Source organism: Rosa chinensis, chromosome 2 (assembly GCF_002994745.2).
Source record: "Rosa chinensis cultivar Old Blush chromosome 2, RchiOBHm-V2, whole genome shotgun sequence".
In the NCBI taxonomy this organism is placed as follows: domain Eukaryota; kingdom Viridiplantae; phylum Streptophyta; class Magnoliopsida; order Rosales; family Rosaceae; genus Rosa; species Rosa chinensis.
Genome location: NC_037089.1, coordinates 52566666 through 52572665, shown reverse-complemented (window position 1 = coordinate 52572665; position 6000 = coordinate 52566666).

Here is a 6000-nt window from a genome sequence, read left to right as displayed (position 1 = left end):
ACACTGCAATAAACAAGCTTGCTCAGGAAGTCAATAACTTGCAGAGTTATCCTCCTGGGTTTCCTCGCAAGGACGCTACTGCATCACAACATGAGGACCCGCCTCCAAAGGCTGAAACCAGCAAAAGGGCTGCCACTCGCCAGCATACCGCTCCTCCAAAGGAGTAAATGGAGGTACAAGTCTAGGCTGAAAGACTTTAAACATTAAGCGCTGCATGGGAGGCAACCCATTTCAACCGTATCTGTGGAGGAGCCATCAAACGCAGATTTGCTTTCTTGAACTCTTCCTTCTATTTTATTTTCATGAATTTTAAGTTGTTTTAGGTTTCGTTGTGTTAACTTTCTCTTCTATGCTTGATTTATGCTTTGCATGATTTATATTTGTTTATACATTGAGGACAATGCATGAATTAAGTATGGGGGAAGGATTATTGCTTTATTGTGTTTTTAGTAGTTAGTATATAAAGAAAGAAAAAAAAAATAGTTGATGTTGGATTGTGTTTTTATTGTGTTTTTAGTTGATGTTGTGATACACTAAGGTATATTGGATTAAACATAGTCTAGAAAAAGGGTAGCTGTTTCAGTCCCATTGCACATCGAGACTCCCTGTTCCCGTACCTAAGTGTTGAAATTAATTTAAATTGTAAAAAAAAAAAAAAAAAAAAAATGTTGGTTTTAGAGTGTTTTTGTTTGTTTGAGTCTTAGGATGCTCCTAACGTCTAGGATGAACATGTCTCCGAATTCATGGCTGAAGGTTTTCACAATCAAAATAGGACTTAATTGAATTCTGTGGTTAATCGACATTGTGATGTTTGTATGAAGATTTGAGATAGGATTGTAACTTGGTTCATTAAGCATGCTAGGATTAAGTCTAATTCATTTGACCCGAAGTGAGCTATTGAGCTAAAATACTTTCTTTTCGAGTGCTTAATTGATAATTCCAGAATTTCGTGGCTGTATTTGCAAAACCTCATCATTCTTTGAAAATCCAATGATCATGTGCCATAGATTTTAATGGACTAGAGAATACTAGAACTCGACTGTTGTGACTGTCAAAACTTGTATGCCATAATATGCACTGATCCTGGATAGGATAGAAGGCATTAGGGTAACCACCAAAGCCAAACAAGCATGTGTCCCCAATTGTGCCCGTCGTGGGACTCCTTAGAATGAACCCCTTTGAGCCTACGTTGAAAACCTTTGTTTCATCACCCTCACTACCCTACCATGAGCTTAGTACAGGATATCTCTACCCTTGCCTTAAGGACTTAGTAGAGCATGACATAGTATGTAGGGGTGACGATGAAAGACAAGTATGGGGTGGGAAAAATCCAAGAAAAAAAAAAATAATTTGCCTTGAAAAAAAAAAAAAAAAAAAAGAAAGAAAGAAAAGCGGCAAAAGAGAAGAAAAATTGAAAAGAAAACTCTTGGGAAAATATTGAAGTGTGGTTTTGGACTTGCAAATTTGTAGAAGGCTCAAAATTGAAAATTATGCCTTTGTCCATTGCCATGTTGGTTATAGTGAAGGTTTGGCCCAAAACAATGATATTTGGTCTACAAAAATGATGACATAAGGTGGTCCTTATATGCTCTGCTAGGTCCTTAGGATTTTTTTGTATCCTTAATCTTCATTTCGAAAACCCTAGCTTAGCCCCATTACAACCTGTTTTAAGTGCTGACTTGATCCTTGAGATGGGCAGTCTTTGGTTAGTGGAGTCAGTTACGCAGTCGAGCTTATGGTTTAGGTCCATTTGTGCACTCAGTCATTTCATGAGGTCTTTAAAAATTCTTCACAAAATGTGTTTATTGATGAAATATGCAAGCTGTTTGTTGCCTTACAATTTGTTCTCTTGCATATAATTGAGTGTGAAGCTTTTAAGCATAGCCATTTCTGAGAGAAAAATCGAGAGTATGCCCTGTGAGTTTGGATTGGACTTGTTGGAAACATGCTATCATTCACTGTATAACTTAAGTTCTTCATATCTTGCTTAGTCATATGAATGTCACAGGTTTATTAACCATGGAATTATCTTTGTGATTTTGATTAAGTGTTTAACGTGAAAGCCATGAGTTTGGAGTCTCTGAGACAACAGTTAGGAGCAATAGAGTCATTTACTTGCTTTTTGTCAAGTCTTTGTTCTGTTTTGGATTTTTTTTGTTTTGTTTTGCTAAGGGACTAGCAAAAGCTAAGTGTGGGGGAATTTGATAGGAGCATTTTAATGTGATATTTTAATAGTTAATTCCTCACATTTTGCTTAGTTAATTCCTTAACTGAATCGATTTTAATTCAATTTCTATTTTTAGGTACATTGGAGTAAATGAAGGTGAAATGAGCGTTAGATCCATAATTACCTGGAAATGATGGAGAAAAATGGAAATGTACTAAAAGATCAATTTTACACATATTCCTACTCCGGCTAGGAGAAACCAAGCCAAGCAAAGAAGAAGGAGCGGCCGCCTGACCAATTGAACTTCAAATGAGCTGAAACCTTCCAGATCCATTCTAGACACCCAAAGGATCATTTCTTATGAAGAGTGCCAGAGAAAAATATGAGTGGAAGGCCTTCAAACAATCAGCCCAATTTTCTACAGAAGCAAAACCGGAAAACTGGACCTGTAAGAGGTCCAGCAGCATTTCCGGCCCAACCACATGGATTGAAGCTCTGAAAATTTGTCAGGATGATCTACACTCATAGTGGAACATTTCATATGAAGAAGTCAAAGGCATATAATGAAGTCTTGTTGGAGAAATAATTGAAGGAATAAAGGGGAAGAAACTGACCTGAAAACAGCTCAACACCACATATTCATGTTTCCCACCCACATGAAGAAAGCTAGATGCTTTTCTCTTTTTCCTTGGATATATTTTTTCTACAATCTCTTTAATAGATCATCATCACTTCCATGTTGCTGCACCTTCATGCTTTGCTTTCATTTCATCATTTCTCTTTCTTTTCCATATTTTACAAATCACTTTCATACTCCACTTTCATTATTTTTCTTCCACTCATCATTTCACTCTTCTTTTTCTTCCCTATATAAACACCTTCTCCTCTCATTCTAAAACACATTCCTTCATCCATTCCATCTTCTTTGTCTCTCCATTTCCTTTCCATTTTTCTATACCAATTCCTTCATCCATCTCATCTTCTTTGTCTCTCCATTTCCTTTCCATTTTTCTTTTCCATTCTCTAGTTTTCTTGTTCTTCATTTTCAAGCCAAGAGAAAGAGAAGCCATGCAATACATCAATTTCCCAACCGCCATCCACCCTTGTGTCGTCCCTAGAAGATTGCTTGCTTTCAAGGATCTTCAAGTTCTTCGTCTCAAGGCTTTATCATTCATCTTTCAAGGTGTATTATATCCTTTCTCTTGTTTTCTTTGTTTGATTTTGTAAAACTATGAATTCTAGTTAACAAATAATGTTAAGGGCAAAGTTTAAGCCCAATTTCTATGTTTAAATAAAGTTTTCGAATTCCATAATTGTGATTCTAAGTTGCTTATGTGAGTTTGTTCGATTAAATTTGCTTTACAGAAAACTTTTATATGTTTATCTTATTTGGGTCGACACTTATAGGATTTGCATGTAATTGGTGCTAGGTTTAAGAACATGAAATCGACTTTTCGTTTTGTGTAACTTGAATCAAAAGTAGTAAAGGTTCTGGACAAGAATCGAATTTAATTGAAGAGGATTGCAATTAGGTGGACTTTTCCATAACTAAGTTGTACACTTGAGTTGATAGCCTTTCTCTATGTCTAATGCGTTGAACATGTCATGATTGACTAGCTTTCTAGGGCTTGATTGCATGTTTGATAGGATTAATCTAGGTGCTTTCGCTTAGGTTAATTAGCATTGAAAAGTAAAATATGGGAAATCATTTGCTTTCGAATGTTTCACATGATCAACTCCTCTCTCATGACTTGGAAGAACAATTATAGGGTTTGAATCAAATTTGATTACATGGAATTGATTTTGATCTTTGTTCCTTGCGTTCCACCCTTGTATATATGTTTTTACGTTTTCTTTATTTTATTTATTTTAATTTTAATTTTAAGAATCCTAATCCCCCCTTATTTGTGTTTACTTGTATATATTTATTCTTTATTTTATTTTTGTAAATAATACTTTATTATTTTAATTCTTTATTTGTTTATACAATTGTATATATTTATATTCTTTATTTTATTTTTGTAAATAATACTTTTCTTTATTTGTTTCACAATTACAAGTGTACCCTCAATCCCCGGAATAGAACGATCCCTATTTGCTTATACTACTAACGATATTTCAGGGTTAAATTGGGCGCTTCCCAAAAGCGCGTCAACTATACATGAACGTTCTTGGTGAACTTCATCTACACAAGTCAAGTGGCTCTAGACCACGGAGCGCATGCAATAAGATTGAAACATTCACTAAAGTGACTACTTGATTGGGAAGGGATATGCCCACGCATTTCTATAACAAGTTTCGGATTCCATCGCGGTTCATGTTGGATATGATCTTCATCAGAAGCCCTTAAAGAGTTAAGGAAAACCGCTGAACACTTCAAATCTGAGTTTGAGATGAAGGATTTTGGGAGAACACGATTATTTCTCAGTTTGGAACTTGAGCATCGTGTCGATAGATGGTTAGGAATTTTGACAAGGTCAAGCCTTCAAGCACCCCCATGATCATCCGTAGTCTTGATCCTGAAAATGATCCTCTTCGTTGAAAGGATGATGACGAAGATGTGCTAGAGGCAGAAATGCCTTACTTAGTACAATAGGGGCATTATTGTACTTAGTTAAATGCACAAGACCAGACATCTCATTTGCAGTAAGCTTGTTAGCTAAAATATAGCTCTGCGCCAACGCGATGCCATTAGGATTGGTGTAAAATATATCTTTCAGTACTTGAGATGTACGATTGATATAGGTTTGTTCTATCCCTACAGAGAGACGATGGATTCAAACCCATCACACACCAGGAATGGCGCCAACACGGGCCTACGTCCACTATCCCCATCCCAAAACAACATAAGTGTTTTGGAAGGTTTTGCTGATGTTGGGTATCTCTCTGACCCATACAAAGGCCATTCCCAAACTGGTTAAGTGTTCACCATGGGAAAATATCTTAGAGGTCTACATAACAGACCTTAGTCGCTATATCTTCGAATAATGCAGAGATTCTTGCTCTTCACGAAGTGGTTCGTGAATGTATATGGACTGGATCCATAGTTACGCATGTTCGAACAATTTTGGTTTGAAGTCTACCACAGATGAGCCTACGAGCATATAGGATAATGATGCTTGTTTTGAAGCAAGGCTACATCAAAAACGACCACACCAAGAATAATCAGCAACAACAAACTCTCCTCAAGATCAAAGTGAACTAGGTTCGATCTGAGGACAATATGGCAGACTTGCTCATTAAGTCATTGCCTACATTCCACTTCTGAGAAACATATTGGTAGCATCGTTTGAGGAAGTTATCTGAACTCCGATGACCGTAGTCGTCAGGGGGAGATGCAGACATCAGGGGGAGGTGTCTACATGTATGGTCTCGAAACGTGAAGGGTGTGTTGTGCTCTTTTTCCCCTTCGACCGAAGTTATTTTTGTCCCACCGGGTTTTTGTTACTCAGCAAAGTTTTTAATGAGGCAACAAGAGAAGCACCACGTTTGGGCGACATAAGGGGGAGTGTTCAAGTAAATCCAGAATATGTGTCTGGCCCAAACTCGAGGTTACTTGCTCTAGTTGAAATAGGGTTTATATTAGAGATATTCTCGGAGAATCTTAAGAGATATCCAATCAATGTACGATTATGTTTCCATGTACAACTCTATCTCTATGCTTGTAATCCTCTATATAAAGAGGCCCCTATTATCAATGAAAGTACGACTCAATTCTCTCCCAATTCAGTTTTCCTTAAACAATTTCTTATTTCAATCAAGGAAAATTGACATGTTGAAAAAGATATTTTATTAAAAGAATCTTCTCTTTTTTTAACATATTTATTAACAGA